Source organism: Heptranchias perlo, chromosome 40 (genome assembly GCF_035084215.1).
Source record: "Heptranchias perlo isolate sHepPer1 chromosome 40, sHepPer1.hap1, whole genome shotgun sequence".
In the NCBI taxonomy this organism is placed as follows: domain Eukaryota; kingdom Metazoa; phylum Chordata; class Chondrichthyes; order Hexanchiformes; family Hexanchidae; genus Heptranchias; species Heptranchias perlo.
Genome location: NC_090364.1, coordinates 18,435,618 through 18,453,953, shown reverse-complemented (window position 1 = coordinate 18,453,953; position 18,336 = coordinate 18,435,618). Strand labels below are relative to the sequence as shown.

Genomic DNA, 18,336 nt, shown 5'->3' with positions numbered 1-18,336 from the left:
CACTCCCTTGTGTTCTCCCTCTCTCACTCTCACTCCCCTGTGTTTCTCCTCTCTCCCTCTCACTCCCTTGTGTTCTTCCTCTCTCACTCTCACTCACTTGTGTTCCCCCTCTCTCACTCCCTTGTGTTCTGCATCTCTCACTCTCACCCCCTTGTGTTCTCCCTCTCTCACTCTCACTGCCCTGTGTTTCTCCTCTCTCACTCTCATTCCCTTGTGTTTCTCCTCTCTCACTCTCGCTGCCTTGTGTTCCCCCTCTCTCACTCTCACTCCCACTCCCTTGTGTTCTCCCTCTCTGCCACGCACTCCCTTGTGTTCTCCCTCTCTGCCACGCACTCCCTTGTGTTCTCCCACTCTCACTCCCTTGCGTTTCTCCTCTCTCCCTCTCATTCCCTTGTGTTCTCCCTCTCTCACTCTCACCTCCCTTGTGTTCTTCCTCTCTCACTCTCACTCCCTTGTGTTCTCCATCTCTCACTCTCACCCCCTTGTGTTCTCCCTCTCTCACTCTCACTGCCCTGTGTTTCTCCTCTCTCACTCTCATTCCCTTCTGTTCTCCCTCTCTCACTCTCACCTCCCTTGTGTTCTTCCTCTCTCACTCTCACTCCCTTGTGTTCTCCATCTCTCACTCTCACCCCCTTGTGTTCTCCCTCTCTCCCTCTCACTCCCTTGTGTTTCTCCTCCCTCACTCTCACTCACTTGTGTTCCCCCTCTCTCACTCTCGCTGCCTTGTGCTCCCCCCTCTCACTCCCTTGTGTTCCCCCCTCTCTGTCACTCCTTTGTGTACCCTCTCTTTCACTCACACTCCCTTGTGTTCCCCCCTTCTCTCCCTTGTGTTCTCCCTCTCTCTCACTTCCTTGTATTTCTCCTCTCTCCCGCTCACTCCCTTGTGTTCTCCCTCTCTGCCACGCACTCCCTTGTGTTCTCCCACTCTCACTCCCTTGCGTTTCTCCTCTCTCCCTCTCATTCCCTTGTGTTCTCCCTCTCTCACTCTCACTCCCTTGTGTTTCTCCTCTCTCACTGTCAGTCCCTTGTTTTCTCCCTATCTCACTCTCACTCCCTTGTGTTCTCCCTCTCTCCTTCTCACTCCCTTGTGTTCTTCCTCTCTCACTCTCACTCCCTTGTGTTCTCCCTCTCTCACTCTCACCCCCTTGTGTTCTCCCTCTCTCACTCTCACTCCCCTGTGTTTCTCCTCTCTCCCTCTCACTCCCTTGTGTTCTTCCTCTCTCACTCTCACTCACTTGTGTTCCCCCTCTCTCCCTCCCTTGTGTTCCCCCCTCTCACTCCCTTGTGTTCCCCCCTCTCTGTCACTCCTTTGTGTACCCTCTCTCCCTCTCACTCCCTTGTGTTCTCCCTCTCTGCCACTCAGTCCCTTGTGTTCTCCCACTCTTACTCACTTGCGTTTCTCCTCTCTCCCTCTCATTCCCATGTGTTCTCCCTCTCTCACTCTCACTCCCTTGTGTTTCTCCTATCTCACTCTCACTCCCTTGTGTTCTCCCTCTCTCACTCTCACTCCCCTGTGTTTCTCCTCTCTCCCTCTCACTCCCTTGTGTTCTCCCTCTCTCACTCTCACTCCCCTGTGTTTCTCCTCTCTCCCTCTCACTCCCTTGTGTTCTCCCACTCTTACTCACTTGCGTTTCTCCTCTCTCCCTCTCATTCCCATGTGTTCTCCCTCTCTCACTCTCACTCCCTTGTGTTTCTCCATCTCTCACTCTCACCCCCTTGTGTTCTCCCTCTCTCACTCTCACTGCCCTGTGTTTCTCCTCTCTCACTCTCATTCCCTTCTGTTCTCCCTCTCTCACTCTCACCTCCCTTGTGTTCTTCCTCTCTCACTCTCACTCCCTTGTGTTCTCCATCTCTCACTCTCACCCCCTTGTGTTCTCCCTCTCTCCCTCTCACTCCCTTGTGTTTCTCCTCCCTCACTCTCACTCACTTGTGTTCCCCCTCTCTCACTCTCGCTGCCTTGTGCTCCCCCCTCTCACTCCCTTGTGTTCCCCCCTCTCTGTCACTCCTTTGTGTACCCTCTCTTTCACTCACACTCCCTTGTGTTCCCCCCTTCTCTCCCTTGTGTTCTCCCTCTCTCTCACTTCCTTGTATTTCTCCTCTCTCCCGCTCACTCCCTTGTGTTCTCCCTCTCTGCCACGCACTCCCTTGTGTTCTCCCACTCTCACTCCCTTGCGTTTCTCCTCTCTCCCTCTCATTCCCTTGTGTTCTCCCTCTCTCACTCTCACTCCCTTGTGTTTCTCCTCTCTCACTGTCAGTCCCTTGTTTTCTCCCTATCTCACTCTCACTCCCTTGTGTTCTCCCTCTCTCCTTCTCACTCCCTTGTGTTCTTCCTCTCTCACTCTCACTCCCTTGTGTTCTCCCTCTCTCACTCTCACCCCCTTGTGTTCTCCCTCTCTCACTCTCACTCCCCTGTGTTTCTCCTCTCTCCCTCTCACTCCCTTGTGTTCTTCCTCTCTCACTCTCACTCACTTGTGTTCCCCCTCTCTCCCTCCCTTGTGTTCCCCCCTCTCACTCCCTTGTGTTCCCCCCTCTCTGTCACTCCTTTGTGTACCCTCTCTTTCTCTCACACTCCCTTGTGTACCCCCCTACTCTCCCTTGTGTTCTCCCTCTCTCACTTCCTTGTATTTCTCCTCTCTCCCTCTCACTCCCTTGTGTTCTCCCTCTCTCCCTCTCACTCCCTTGTGTTCTCCCTCTCTGCCACTCACTCCCTTGTGTTCTCCCACTCTTACTCACTTGCGTTTCTCCTCTCTCCCTCTCATTCCCATGTGTTCTCCCTCTCTCACTCTCACTCCCTTGTGTTTCTCCTATCTCACTCTCACTCCCTTGTGTTCTCCCTCTCTCACTCTCACTCCCCTGTGTTTCTCCTCTCTCCCTCTCACTCCCTTGTGTTCTCCCTCTCTCACTCTCACTCCCCTGTGTTTCTCCTCTCTCCCTCTCACTCCCTTGTGTTCTCCCACTCTTACTCACTTGCGTTTCTCCTCTCTCCCTCTCATTCCCATGTGTTGTCCCTCTCTCACTCTCACTCCCTTGTGTTTCTCCATCTCTCACTCTCACCCCCTTGTGTTCTCCCTCTCTCACTCTCACTGCCCTGTGTTTCTCCTCTCTCACTCTCATTCCCTTCTGTTCTCCCTCTCTCACTCTCACCTCCCTTGAGTTCTTCCTCTCTCACTCTCACTCCCTTGTGTTCTCCATCTCTCACTCTCACCCCCTTGTGTTCTCCCTCTCTCACTCTCACCCCCTTGTGTTCTCCCTCTCTCCCTCTCACTCCCTTGTGTTTCTCCTCCCTCACTCTCACTCACTTGTGTTCCCCCTCTCTCACTCTCGCTGCCTTGTGCTCCCCCCTCTCACTCCCTTTTGTTCCCCCCTCTCTGTCACTCCTTTGTGTACCCTCTCTTTCACTCACACTCCCTTGTGTTCCCCCCTTCTCTCCCTTGTGTTCTCCCTCTCTCTCACTTCCTTGTATTTCTCCTCTCTCCCGCTCACTCCCTTGTGTTCTCCCTCTCTGCCACGCACTCCCTTGTGTTCTCCCACTCTCACTCCCTTGCGTTTCTCCTCTCTCCCTCTCATTCCCTTGTGTTCTCCCTCTCTCACTCTCACTCCCTTGTGTTTCTCCTCTCTCACTGTCAGTCCCTTGTTTTCTCCCTATCTCACTCTCACTCCCTTGTGTTCTCCCTCTCTCCTTCTCACTCCCTTGTGTTCTTCCACTCTCACTCTCACTCCCTTGTGTTCTCCCTCTCTCACTCTCACCCCCTTGTGTTCTCCCTCTCTCACTCTCACTCCCCTGTGTTTCTCCTCTCTCCCTCTCACTCCCTTGTGTTCTTCCTCTCTCACTCTCACTCACTTGTGTTCCCCCTCTCTCCCTCCCTTGTGTTCCCCCCTCTCACTCCCTTGTGTTCCCCCCTCTCTGTCACTCCTTTGTGTACCCTCTCTTTCTCTCACACTCCCTTGTGTACCCCCCTACTCTCCCTTGTGTTCTCCCTCTCTCACTTCCTTGTATTTCTCCTCTCTCCCTCTCACTCCCTTGTGTTCTCCCTCTCTCCCTCTCACTCCCTTGTGTTCTCCCTCTCTGCCACTCACTCCCTTGTGTTCTCCCACTCTTACTCACTTGCGTTTCTCCTCTCTCCCTCTCATTCCCATGTGTTCTCCCTCTCTCACTCTCACTCCCCTGTGTTTCTCCTCTCTCCCTCTCACTCCCTTGTGTTCTCCCTCTCTCACTCTCACTCCCCTGTGTTTCTCCTCTCTCCCTCTCACTCCCTTGTGTTCTTCCTCTCTCACTCTCACTCCCTTGTGTTCTCCCTCTCTCACTCTCACTCCCTTGTGTTTCTGCTCTCACTCTCACTCCCTTGTGTTCCCCCTCTCTCACTCTCACTGCCTTGTGCTCTTCCTCTCTCAGCCTTGTGTTCTCCCTCTATCCTTCTCACTCCCATGTGTTCTCCCTCTCTCACTCTCACTCCCTTGTGTTCTCCCTCTCACTCCATTGTGTTCTCCCTCTCTCACTCTCACTCCCTTGTGTTCTCCCTCTCTCCCTCTCACTCCCTTGTGTTCTTCCTCTCTCACTCTCACTCCCTTCTGTTCTCCCTCTCTCCCTCTCACTCCCTTTGTTCTTCCTCTCTCACTCTCACTCCCTTGTGTTTCTGCTCTCTCCCTCTCACTCCCTTGTGTTCTCCCTCTCTCACTCTCAGTCCCTTGTGTTTCTGCTCTCTCACTCTCACTCCCACTCCCTTGTGTTCTCCTTCTCTCACTCTCACTCCCTTGTGTTTCTCCTCTCACTCTCACTCCCTTTTGTTCCCCCTCTCTCACTCTCACTCCCTTGTGTTCCTCCCTTTCACTCCCTTCTGTTCCCCCCTCTCTGCCACTACCTTGTGTACCCCCCTTTCTCTCACACTCCCTTTCTCTCACACTCCCTTGTGTACCCCTCTCTCCCTCTCACTCCCTTGTGTTCCCCCTCTCTATGTCACTCCCTTGTGCACCCCCCTTCTCACACTCCCTTGCGTTCTTCCTCCCTCTCACTCTCACTCCCTTGTGTTTCTCCTCTCTCCCTCTCACTCCCTTGTGTTCTCCCTCTCTCACTCTCACTCCCTTGTGTTCTCCCTCTCTCCCTCTCACCTCCCTTGTGTTCTTCCTCTCTCACTCTCACTCCCTTGTGTTCTCCCTCTCTCACGCTCACCCCCTTGTGTTCTCCCTCTCTCACTCTCACTGCCCTGTGTTTCCCCTCTCTCACTCTCATTCCCTTGTGTTTCTCCTCTCTCACTCTCGCTGCCTTGTGCTCCCCCCTCTCACTCCCTTGTGTTCCCCCTCTCTGTCACTCCTTTGTGTACCCTCTCTTTCTCTCACACTCCCTTGTGTAACCCCCTTCTCTCCCTTGTGTTCTCCCTCTCTCTCACTTCCTTGTATTTCTCCTCTCTCCCTCTCACTCCCTTGTGTTCTCCCTCTCTGCCACGCACTCCCTTGTGTTCTCCCACTCTCACTCCCTTGCGTTTCTCCTCTCTCACTCTCATTCCCTTGTGTTCTCCCTCTCTCCTTCTCACTCCCTTGTGTTCTTCCTCTCTCACTCTCACTCCCTTGTTTTCTCCCTCTCTCACTCTCACTCCCTTGTGTTTCTGCTCTCTCTCTCAATCCCTTGTGTTCCCCCTCTCTCACTCTCACTCCCTTGTGTTTCTCCTCTCTCACTCTCACTGCCTTGTGTTCTCACTCTCACTCCCTTGTGCTCTTCCTCTCTCAGCCTTGTGTTCTCCCTCTATCCTTCTCACTCCCCTGTGTTCTCCCTCTCTCACACTCACTCCCTTGTGTTCTCCCTCTCTCACTCTCATACTCCCTTGTGTTCTCCATCTCTCACTCTCACTCCCTTGTGTTTCTCCTCTCTCACTCTCACTCCCCTGTGTTTCTCCTCTCCCTCTCACTCCCTTGTGTTCCCCCTCTCTCACTCTCACTCCCTTGTGTTTCTGCTCTCTCCCTCTCACTCCCTTGTGTTCTCCCTCTCTCACTCTCACTCCTTTGTGTTCTCCCTCTCTCACTCTCACCCCCTTGTGTTCTCCCTCTCTCACTCTCACTGCCCTGTGTTTCTCTTCTCTCACTCTCATTCCCTTGTGTTCTCCCTCTCTCACTCTCACCTCCCTTGTGTTCTTCCTCTCTCACTCTCACTCCCACTCCCTTGTGTTCTCCATCGCTCACTCTCACCACCTTGTGTTCTCCCTCTCTCACTCTCACTCCCTTGTGTTCTCCCTCTCTCACTCTCACTCCCTTCTGCTCCCCCCTCTCACTCCCTTGTGTTCCCCCCTCTCTGTCACTCCTTTGTGTACCCTCTCTTTCTCTCACACTCCCTTGTGTACCCCACTTCTCTCCCTTGTGTTTCTCCTCTCCCTCTCACTCCCTTGTGTTCTCCCTCTCTCACTCTCACTCCCTTGTGTTTCTGCTCTCTCCCTCTCACTCCCTTGTGTTCTCCCTCTCACTCTCACTCCCTTGTGTTCTCCCTCTCACTCCCTTGTGTTCTTCCTCTCTCACTCTCACTCACTTGTGTTCCCCCTCTCTCCCTCCCTTGTGTTCCCCCTCTCACTCCCTTGTGTTCCCCCCTCTCTGTCACTCCTTTGTGTACCCTCTCTTTCTCTCACACTCCCTTGTGTACCCCCAACTCTCCCTTGTGTTCTCCCTCTCTCACTTCCTTGTATTTCTCCTCTCTCCCTCTCACTCCCTTGTGTTCTCCCTCTCTCCCTCTCACTCCCTTGTGTTCTCCCTCTCTGCCACTCACTCCCTTGTATTCTCCCACTCTTACTCACTTGCATTTCTCCACTCTCCCTCTCATTCCCTTGTGTTCTCCCTCTCTCACTCTCACTCCCTTGTGTTTCTCCTATCTCACTCTCACTCCCTTGTGTTCTCCCTCTCTCACTCTCACTCCACTGTGTTTCTCCTCTCTCCCTCTCACTCCCTTGATTTCTACCTATCTCACTCTCACTCCCTGGTGTTCTCCCTCTCTCCCTCTCACTCCCTTGTGTTCTTCCTCTCTCACTCTCACTCCCTTGTGTTCTCCCTCTCTCACTCTCACCCCCTTGTGTTCTCCCTCTCTCACTCTCACTCCCCTGTGTTTCTCCTCTCTCCCTCTCACTCCCTTGTGTTCTCCCTCTCTCACTCTCACTCCCTTGTGTTTCTGCTCTCTCCCTCTCACTCCCTTGTGTTCTCCCTCTCTCACTCTCACTCCCTTGTGTTTCTGCTCTCTCACTCTCACTCCCACTCCGTTGTGTTCTCCTTCTCTCACTCTCACTCCCTTGTGTTTCTCCTCTCACTCTCACTCGCTTTTGTTCCCCCTCTCTCACTCCCACTCCCTTGTGTTCTCCTTCTCTCACTCTCACTCCCTTGTGTTTCTCCTCTCACTCTCACTCCCTTGTGTTCCCCCCTCTCTGCCACTACCTTGTGTACCCTCTTTTTCTCTCACACTCACTTGTCTACCCCCCTTTCTCTCACACTCCCTTTCTCTCACACTCCCTTGTGTACCCCTCTCTCCCTCTCACACCCTTGTGTTCCCCCTCTCTATGTCACTCCCTTGTGCACCCCCTTCTCACACTCCCTTGTGTTCTTCCTCCCTCTCACTCTCACTCCCTTGTGTTTCTCCTCTCTCACTCTCAACCCCTTGTGTTCTCCCTCTCTCACTCTCACTCCCCTGTGTTCTCCCTCTCTCCCTCTCACCTCCCTTGTGTTCTTCCTCTCTCACTCTCACCCCCTTGTGTTCTCTCTCTCTCACTGCCCTGTGTTTCTCCTCTCTCACTCTCATTCCCTTGTGTTTCTCCTCTCTCACTCTCGCTGCCTTGTGTTCCCCCTCTCTCCCTCTCACTCCCTCGTGTTTCTCCTCTCTCACTCTCGCTGCCTTGTGTTCTCCCTCTGTCCCTCTCACTCCCTTGTGTTTCTCCTCTCTCACTCTCACTCACTTGTGTTCCCCTTCTCTCACTCTCGCTGCCTTGTGCTCCCCCCTCTCACTCCCTTGTGTTCCCCCCTCTCTGTCACTCCTTTGTGTACCCTCTCTTTTTCTCACACTCCCTTGTGCACCCCCCTTCTCTCCCTCTCTCTCACTTCCTTGTATTTCTCCTCTCTCCCTCTCACTCCCTTGTGTTCTCCCTCTCTGCCACGCACTCCCTTGTGTTCTCCCACTCTCACTCCCTTGCGTTTCTCCTCTCTCCCTCTCATTCCCTTGTGTTCTCCCTCTCTCACTCTCACCTCCCTTGTGTTCTTCCTCTCTCACTCTCACTCCCTTGTGTTCTCCATCTCTCACTCTCACACCCTTGTGTTCCCCCTCTCCATGTCACTCCCTTGTGCACCCCCCTTCTCACACTCCCTTGTGTTCTTCCTCCCTCCCACTCTCACTCCCTTGTGTTTCTCCTCTCTCCCTCTCACTCCCTTGTGTTCTCCCTCTCTGCCACGCACTCCCTTGTGTTCTCCCACTCTCACTCCCTTGCGTTTCTCCTCTCTCCCTCTCATTCCCTTGTGTTCTCCCTCTCTCACTCTCACCTCCCTTGTGTTCTTCCTCTCTCACTCTTACTCCCACTCCCTTGTGTTCCCCCTCTCTCACTCTCGCTGCCTTGTGCTCCCCCCTCTCACTCCCTTGTGTTCCCCCCTCTCTGTCGCTCCTTTGTGTACCCTCTCTTTCTCTCACACTCCCTTGTGTACCCCCCTTCTCTCCCTTGTGTTCTCCCACTCTCACTCCCTTGCGTTTCTCCTCTCTCCCTCTCATTCCCTTGTGTTCTCCCTCTCTCACTCTCACTCCCTTGTGTTTCTTCTCTCTCACTGTCAGTACCTTGTTTTCTACCTATCTCACTCTCACTCCCTTGTGTTCTCCCTCTCTCCTTCTCACTCCCTTGTGTTCTTCCTCTCTCACTCTCACTCCCTTGTGTTCTCCCTCTCTCACTCTCACCCCCTTGTGTTCTCCCTCTCTCACTCTCACTCCCCTGTGTTTCTCCTCTCTCCCTCTCACTCCCTTGTGTTCTCCCTCTCTCACTCTCACTCCCTTGTGTTTCTGCTCTCACTCTCACTGCCTTGTGTTCCCCCTCTCTCACTCTCACTCACTTGTGTTTTTCCTCTCTCACTCTCACTGCCTTGTGTTCTCACTCTCACTCCCTTGTGCTCTTCCTCTCTCAGCCTTGTGTTCTCCCTCTATCCTTCTCACTCCCATGTGTTCTCCCTCTCTCACTCTCACTCCCTGGTGTTCTCCCTCTCTCACTCTCACTCCCTTGTGTTCTCCCTCTCTCACTCTCACCCCCTTGTGTTCTTCCTCTCTCACTCTCACTCCCTTGTGTTCTCCCTCTCTCACTCTCACCCCCTTGTGTTCTCCCTCTCTCACTCTCACTGCCCTGTGTTTCTCCTCTCTCACTCTCATTCCCTTGTGTTTCTCCTCTCTCACTCTCGCTGCCTTGTGCTCCCCCCTCTCACTCCCTTGTGTTCCCCCCTCTCTGTCACTCCTTTGTGTACCCTCTCTTTCTCTCACACTCCCTTGTGTACCCCCCTTCTTTCCCTTGTGTGCTCCCTCTCTCTCACTTCCTTGTATTTCTCCTCTCTCCCTCTCACTCCCTTGTGTTCTCCCTCTCTGCCACGCACTCCCTTGTGTTCTCCCACTCTCACTCCCTTGTGTTTCTCCTCTCTCCCTCTCATTCCCTTGTGTTCTCCCTCTCTCACTCTCACTCCCTTGTGTTTCTCCTCTCTCTCTGTCAGTCCCTTGTTTTCTACCGATCTCACTCTCACTCCCTTGTGTTCTCCCTCTCTCCTTCTCACTCCCTTGTGTTCTTCCTCTCTCACTCTCACTCCCTTGTGTTCTCCCTCTCTCACTCTCACTCCCTTGTGTTTCTGCTCTCTCTCTCACTCCCTTGTGTTCCCCCTCTCTCACTCTCACTCCCTTGTGTTTCTCCTCTCTCACTCTCACTGCCCTGTGTTTCTCTTCTCTCACTCTCATTCCCTTGTGTTCTCCCTCTCTCACTCTCACCTCCCTTGTGTTCTTCCTCTCTCACTCTCACTCCCACTCCCTTGTGTTCTCCATCTCTCACTCTCACCCCCTTGTGTTCTCCCTCTCTCACTCTCACTCCCTTGTGTTTCTGCTCTCTCCCTCTCACTCCCTTGTGTTCTCCCTCTCTCACTCTCACCCCCTTGTGTTCTCCCTCTCTCACTCTCACTCCCTTGTGTTTCTGCTCTCTCCCTCTCACTCCCTTGTGTTCTCCCTCTCTCACTCTCACTCCCTTGTGTTCTCCCTCTCTCACTCTCACCCCCTTGTGTTCTCCCTCTCTCACTCTCACTCCCTTGTGTTTCTGCTCTCTCCCTCTCACTCCCTTGTGTTCTCCCTCTCTCACTCTCACTCCCTTGTGTTTCTGCTCTCTCACTCTCACTCCCACTCCCTTGTGTTCTCCTTCTCTCACTCTCACTCCCTTGTGTTTCTCCTCTCACTCTCACTCCCCTTTGTTCCCCCTCTGTCACTCTCACTCCCTTGTGTTCCTCCCTTTCACTCCCTTGTGTTCCCCCCTCTCTGCCACTACCTTGTGTACCCTCTCTTTCTCTCACACTCACTTGTGTACCCCCCTTTCTCTCACACTCCCTTTCTCTCACACTCCCTTGTGTACCCCTCTCTCCCTCTCACTCCCTTGTGTTCCCCCTCTCTATGTCACTCCCTTGTGGACCCCCCTTCTCACACTCCCTTGTGTTCTTCCTCCCTCCCACTCTCACTCCCTTGTGTTTCTCCTCTCTCCCTCTCACTCCCTTGTGTTCTCCCTCTCTCACTCTCACTCCCTTGTGTACTCCCTCTCTCCCTCTCACCTCCCTTGTGTTCTTCCTCTCTCACTCTCACTCCCTTGTGTTCTCCCTCTCTCACTCTCACCCCCTTGTGTTCTCCCTCTCTCTCTCTCACTGCCCTGTGTTTCTCCTCTCTCCCTCTCATTCCCTTGTGTTTCTCCTCTCTCACTCTCGCTGCCTTGTGCTCCCCCCTCTCACTCCCTTGTGTTCCCCCCTCTCTGTCACTCCTTTGTGTACCCTCTCTTTCTCTCACACTCCCTTGTGTACCCCCCTTCTCTCCCTTGTGTTCTCCCTCTCTCTCACTTCCTTGTATTTCTCCTCTCTCCCTCTCACTCCCTTGTGTTCTCCCTCTCTGCCACGCACTCCCTTGTGTTCTCCCACTCTCACTCCCTTGCGTTTCTCCTCTCTCCCTCTCATTCCATTGTGTTCTCCCTCTCTCACTCTCACTCCCTTGTGTTCTCCCTCTCTCCTTCTCACTCCCTTGTGTTTCTGCTCTCTCTCTCACTCCCTTGTGTTCCCCCTCTCTCACTCTCACTCCCTTGTGTTTCTCCTCTCTCACTCTCACTGCCTTGTGTTCTCACTCTCACTCCCTTGTGTTCTCCCTCTCACTCCATTGTGTTCTCCCTCTCTCCCTATCACTCCCTTGTGTTTCTCCTCTCTCGCTCTCAGTCCCTTGTTTTCGCCCTCTCTCTCTCACTCCCTTGTGTTCTCCCTCTATCCCTCTCACTCCCTTGTGTTTCTCCTCTCTCGCTCTCACTCCCTTGTGTTTCTCCTCTCTCACTCTCACTGCCTTGTGTTCTCACTCTCACTCCCTTGTGCTTTTCCTCTCTCAGCCTTGTGTTCTCCCTCTATCCTTCTCACGCCCCTGTGTTCTCCCTCTCTCACTCTCACTCCCTTGTGTTCTCCCTCTCTCACTATCATGCTCCCTTGTGTTCTCCATCTCTCACTCTCACTCCCTTGTGTTCTCCCTCTCACTCCATTGTGTTCTCCCTCTCTCCTTCTCACTCCCTTGTGTTTCTCCTCTCTCGCTCTCAGTCCCTTGTTATCGCCCTCTCTCTCTCACTGCCTTGTGTGCTCCCTCTCTCCCTCTCACTCCCGTGTGTTTCTCCTCTCTCACTCTCACTCCATTGTGTTCTCCCTCTCTCACTCTCACTCAATTGTGTTTCCCCTCTCTCACTCTCACTCCCTTGTGTTCCCCCTTCTCTGTCACTCCTTTGTTTACCCTCTCTTTCTCTCACACTCACTTGTGTTCCCCCCTCTCTATGTCACTTCCTTGTGTGTACCCCTTTCTCTCTCACTCCCTTGTGTTCTCCCTCTCTCACTCTCACTCCCTTGTGTTCTCCCTCTCTCACTCTCACTTCCTTGTGTTCTCCCTCTCTCACTCTCACTCCCTTGTGCTCTTCCCCTCTCAGCCTTGTGTTCTCCCTCTATCCCTCTCACCTCCCTTGTGTTCTTCCTCTCTCACTCTCACTCCCTTGTGTTCTCCCTCTCTCACTCTCACTCCCTTGTGTTCTCCCTCTCTCCCTCTCACTCCCTTGTGTTTCTCCTCTCTCACTCTCACTTCATTGTGTTCCCCCTCTCTCACTCTCACTCCCTTGTGTTCCCCCCTCTCTGTCACTCCTTTGTGTACCCTCTCTTTCTCTCACACTCACTTGTGTACCCCCCTTCTCTCACACTCCCTTGTGTTCCCCCCTCTCTATGTCACTCCCTTGTGTGTACCCCCTTTCTCTCTCACTCCCTTGTGTTCTCCTTCCCTCTCACTCCCTTGTGTTTCTCCTCTCTCTCTCACTCCCTCTCTCCCTTTCACTCCCTTGTGTTCCCCCCTCTCTGCCACTACCTTGTGTTCCCCTCTCTCTGCCACTACCTTGTGTACCCTCTTTTTCTCTCACACTCACTTGTGTACCCCCCTTTCTCTCACACTCCCTTTCTCTCACACTCCCTTGTGGACCCCTCTCTCCCTCTCACACCCTTGTGTTCCCACTCTCTATGTCACTCCCTTGTGTACCCCCCTTCTCACACTCCCTTCTGTTCTTCCGCCCTCTCACTCTCACTCCCTTGTGTTTCTCCTCTCTCACTCTCAAGCCCTTGTGTTCTTCCTCTCTCACTCTCACTCCCCTGTGTTCTCCATCTCTCACTCTCACCCCCTTCTGTTCTCCCTCTCTCACTCTCACTGCCCTGTGTTTCTCCTCTCTCCCTCTCACTCCCTCGTGTTTCTCCTCTCTCACTCTCGCTGCCTTGTGTTCTCCCTCTCTCCCTCTCACTCCCTTGTGTTTCTCCTCTCTCACTCTCACTCACTTGTGTTCCCCTTCTCTCACTCTCGCTGCCTTGTGCTCCCCCTCTCACTCCCTTGTGTTCCCCCCTCTCTGTCACTCCTTTGTGTACCCTCTCTTTCTCTCACACTCCCTTGTGTACCCCCCTTCTCTCCCTTGTGTTCTCCCTCTCTCTCACTTCCTTGTATTTCTCCTCTCTCCCTCTCACTCCCTTGTGTTCTCCCTCTCTGCCACGCACTCCCTTGTGTTCTCCCACTCTCACTCCCTTGCGTTTCTCCTCTCTCCCTCTCCTTCCCTTGTGTTCTCCCTCTCTCACTCTCACCTCCCTTGTGTACTTCCTCTCTCACTCTCACTCCCTTGTGTTCTCCATCTCTCACTCTCACCCCCTTGTGTTCTCCCTCTCTCACTCTCACTGCCCTGTGTTTCTCCTCTCTCACTCTCATTCCCTTCTGTTCTCCCTCTCTCACTCTCACCTCCCTTGTGTTCTTCCTCTCTCACTCTCACTCGCACTCCCTTGTGTTCTCCATCTCTCACTCTCACCCCCTTGTGTTCTCCCTCTCTCCCTCTCACTCCCTTGTGTTTCTCCTCTCTCACTCTCACTCATTTGTGTTCCCCCTCTCTCACTCTCGCTGCCTTGTGCTCCCCCCTCTCACTCCCTTGTGTTCCCCCCTCTCTGTCACTCCTTTGTGTACCCTCTCTTTCTCTCACACTCCCTTGTGTACCCCCCCTTCTCTCCCTTGTGTTCTCCCACTCTCACTCCCTTGCGTTTCTCCTCTCTCCCTCTCATTCCCTTGTGTTCTCCCTCTCTCACTCTCACTCCCTTGTGTTTCTTCTCTCTCACTGTCAGTCCCTTGTTTTCTACCTATCTCACTCTCACTCCCTTGTGTTCTCCCTCTCTCCTTCTCACTCCCTTGTGTTCTTCCTCTCTCACTCTCACTCCCTTGTGTTCTCCCTCTCTCACTCTCACCCCCTTGTGTTCTCCCTCTCTCACTCTCACTCCCCTGTGTTTCTCCTCTCTCCCTCTCACTCCCTTGTGTTCTCCCTCTCTCGCTCTCACTCCCTTGTGTTTCTGCTCTCACTCTCACTCCCTTGTGTTCCCCCTCTCTCACTCTCACTCCCTTGTGTTTCTTCTCTCTCACTGTCAGTCCCTTGTTTTCTACCTATCTCACTCTCACTCCCCTGTGTTTCTCCTCTCTCCCTCTCACTCCATTGTGTTCTCCCTCTCTCACTCTCACTCCCTTGTGTTCTCCCTCTCTCCCTCTCACTCCCTTGTGTTCTTCCTCTCTCACTCTCACTCCCTTGTGTTCTCCCTCTCTCACTCTCACCCCCTTGTGTTCTCCCTCTCTCACTCTCACTCCCTTGTGTTTCTGCTCTCTCCCTCTCACTCCCTTGTGTTCTCCCTCTCTCACTCTCACTCCCTTGTGTTTCTGCTCTCTCACTCTCACTCCCACTCCCTTGTGTTCTCCTTCTCTCACTCTCACTCCCTTGTGTTTCTCCTCTCACTCTCACTCCCTTTTGTTCTCCCTCTCTCCCTCTCACCTCTCTTGTGTTCTTCCTCTCTCACTCTCACTCCCTTGTGTTCTCCCTCTCTCACTCTCACCCCCTTGTGTTCTCCCTCTCTCACTCTCACTGCCCTGTGTTTCTCCTCTCTCCCTCTCATTCCCTTGTGTTTCTCCTCTCTCACTCTCGCTGCCTTGTGCTCCCCCCTCTCACTCCCTTGTGTTCCCCCCTCTCTGTCACTCCTTTGTGTACCCTCTCTTTCTCTCACACTCCCTTGTGTACCCCCCTTCTCTCCCTTGTGTTCTCCCTCTCTCTCACTTCCTTGTATTTCTCCTCTCTCCCTCTCACTCCCTTGTGTTCTCCCTCTCTGCCACGCACTCCCTTGTGTTCTCCCACTCTCACTCCCTTGCGTTTCTCCTCTCTCCCTCTCATTCCCTTGTGTTCTCCCTCTCTCACTCTCACTCCCTTGTGTTTCTCCTCTCTCTCTGTCAGTCCCTTGTTTTCTACCGATCTCACTCTCACTCCCTTGTGTGCTCCCTCTCTCCTTCTCATTCCCTTGTGTTCTTCCTCTCTCACTCTCACTCCCTTGTGTTCTCCCTCTCTCACTCTCACTCCCTTGTGTTTCTGCTCTCTCTCTCACTCCCTTGTGTTCCCCCTCTCTCACTCTCACTCCCTTGTGTTTCTCCTCTCTCACTCTCACTGCCTTGTGTTCTCACTCTCACTCCCTTGTGCTTTTCCTCTCTCAGCCTTGTGTTCTCCCTCTATCCTTCTCACGCCCCTGTGCTCTCCCTCTCTCACTCTCACTCCCTTGTGTTCTCCCTCTCTCACTCTCATACTCCCTTGTGTTCTCCATCTCTCCCTCTCACTCCATTGTGTTCTCCCTCTATCCCTCTCACTCCCTAGTGTTTCTCCTCTCTCGCTCTCACTCCCTTGTGTTCGCCCTCTCTCCATCTCACTCCCTTGTGTTTCTCCTCTCTCACTCTCACTCCCGTGTGTTTCTCCTCTCTCACTCTCACTCCATTGTGTTCTCCCTCTCTCACTCTCACTCAATTTTGTTTCCCCTCTCTCACTCTCACTCCCTTGTGTTCCCCCTTCTCTGTCACTCCTTTGTTTACCCTCTCTTTCTCTCACACTCACTTGTGTTCCCCCCTCTCTTTGTCACTTCCTTGTGTGTACCCCTTTCTCTCTCACTCCCTTGTGTTCTCCCTCTCTCACTCTCACCCCCTTGTGTTCTCCCTCTCTCCCTCTCACTCCCTTGTGTTCTCCCTCTCTCCCTCTCACTCCCTTGTGTTCTCCCTCTCTCCCTCTCACTCCCTTGTGTTCTCCCTCTCTGCCACTCACTCCCTTGTGTTGTCCCACTCTCACTCCCTTGCGTTTCTCCTCTCACCCTCTCATTCCCTTGTGTTTTCCCTCTCTCACTCTCACTCCTTTGTGTTTCTCCTCTCTCTCTGTCAGTCCGTTGTTTTCTACCTATCTCACTCTCACTCCCTTCTGTTCTCCCTCTCTCCCTCTCACTCCCTTGTGTTCTCCCTCTCTCCCTCTCACTCCCTTGTGTTTCTGCTCTCTCACTCTCACTCCCTTGTGTTCCCCCTCCCTCACTCTCTCTCCCTTGTGTTTCTCCTCTCTCTTTCTCACTCCCTTGTGTTCCTCCCTTTCACTCCATTGTGTTCCTCCCTTTCACTCCATTGTGTTCCCCCCTCTCTGCCACTACCTTGTGTACCCTCTCTTTCTCTCACACTCCCTTTCTCTCTCACTCCCTTGTGTACCCCTCTCTCCCTCTCACTCCCTTGTGTTCCCCCTCTCTATGTCACTCCCTTGTGTTCCCCCTCTCTATGTCACTCCCTTGTGTACCCCCCTTCTCACACTCCCTTGTGTTCTTCCTCCCTCTCACTCTCATTCTCTTGTGTTTCTCCTCTCTCCCTCTCACTCCCTTGTGTTCTTCGTCCCTCTCACTCTCACTCCCTTGTGTTCTCCCTCTCTCACTCTCACTCCCTTGTGTTCTCCCTCTCTCCCTCTCACTCCCTTGTGTTCCGCCCTCTCTATGTCACTCCCTTGTGTTCTCCCTCTCTCACTCTCACTCCCATGTGTTCTCCCTCTCTCACTCTCACTTCCTTGTGTTCTCCCTCTCTCACTCTCACCTCCCTTGTGTTCTTACTCCCTCTCACTCTCATTCTCTTGTGTTTCTCCTCTCTCCATCTCACTCCCTTGTGTTCTTCCTCGCTCTCACTCTCACTCCCTTGTGTTCTCCCTCTCTCACTCTCACTCCCTTGTGTTCTCCCTCTCACTCCCTTGTGTTCCGCCCTCTCTCTGTCACTCCCTTGTGCTCTTCCCCTCTCAGCCTTGTGTTCTCCCTCTGTCCCTCTCACTCCCTTGTGTTTCTGCTCTCTCACTCTCACTGCCTTGTGTTCTCCCTCTCTCCCTCTCACTCCCTTGTGTTTCTCCTCTCTCGCTCTCACTCCATTGTGTTCTCCCTCTCTCACTCTCAGTCAATTGTGTTCCCCCTCTCTCACTCTCACTCCCTTGTGTTCCCCCTCTCTATGTCACTCCCTTGTCTACCCCCCTTCTCACACTCCCTTGTATTCTTCCTCCCTCTCACTCTCACTCCTTTGTGTTTCTCCTCTCTCCCTCTCACTCCCTTGTGTTCTTCCTCCCTCTCACTCTCACTCCCTTGTGTTCTTCCTCTCTCTCTCTCACTCCCTTGTGTTCTCCCTCTCTCCCTCTACATTCCCTTGTGTTCCCCCCTCTCTATGTCACTCCCTTGTGTTCTCCCTCTCTCACTCTCACTCCCTTGTGTTCTCCCTCTCTCACTCTCACTTCCTTGTGTTCTCCCTCTCTCACTCTCACTCCCTTGTGCTCTTCCCCTCTCAGCCTTGTGTTCTCCCTCTATCCCTCTCACCTCCCTTGTGTTCTTCCTCTCTCACTCTCACTCCCTTGTGTTCTCCCTCTCTCACTCTCACTCCCTTGTGTTCTCCCTCTCTCACTCTCACTCCCTTGTGTTCCCCCCTCTCTGTCACTCCTTTGTGTACCCTCTCTTTCTCTCACACTCACTTGTGTACCCCCCTTCTCTCACACTCCCTTGTGTTCCCCCCTCTCGATGTCACTCCCTTGTGTGTACCCCCTTTCTCTCTCACTCCCTTGTGTTCTCCTTCCCTCTCACTCCCTTGTGTTTCTCCTCTCTCTCTCACTCCCTCTCTCTCTTTCACTCCCTTGTGTTCTCCCTCTCTCCCTCTCACCTCCCTTGTGTTCTTCCTCTCTCACTCTCACTCCCTTGTGTTCTCCCTCTCTCACTCTCACTCCCTTGTGTTCTCCCTCTCTCACTCCCACTGCCTTGTGTTTCTCCTCTCTCTCTGTCAGTCCCTTGTTTTCTACCTATCTCACTCTCACTCCCTTGTGTTCTCCCTCTCTCCCTCTCACTCCCTTGTGCTCATCCTCTCTCACTCTCACTCCCTTGTGTTCTCCCTCTCTCACTCTCACCCCCTTGTGTTCTTTCTCTCTCACTCTCACTGCCCTGTGTTTCTCCTCTCTCACTCTCACTCCCTTGTGTTCTCCCTCTCTCACTGTCACTCCCTTGTGTTTCTGCTCTCTCACTCACACTCCCTTGTGTTCTCCCTCTCTCACTCTCACTCCCTTGTGTTTCTCCTCTCTCACTCTCACTCCCTTGTGTTCCCCTCTCTCTGCCACTACCTTGTGTACCCTCTCTTTCTCTCACACTCACTTGTGTACCCCCCTTTCTCTCACACTCCCTTTCTCTCACACTCCCTTGTGGACCCCTCTCTCCCTCTCACTCCCTTGTGTTCCCCCTCTCTATGTC

At 53.3% G+C, this 18,336-nt stretch overlaps 1 protein-coding gene across 1 annotated transcript in view; it reads left to right on the top strand.

The window, feature by feature from the left end:
• The window catches only part of c40h22orf23 (chromosome 40 C22orf23 homolog), a 128,184-nt gene that overhangs the window by 66,341 nt on the left and 43,507 nt on the right, over window positions 1-18,336 (top strand). The window lies entirely within an intron of this gene.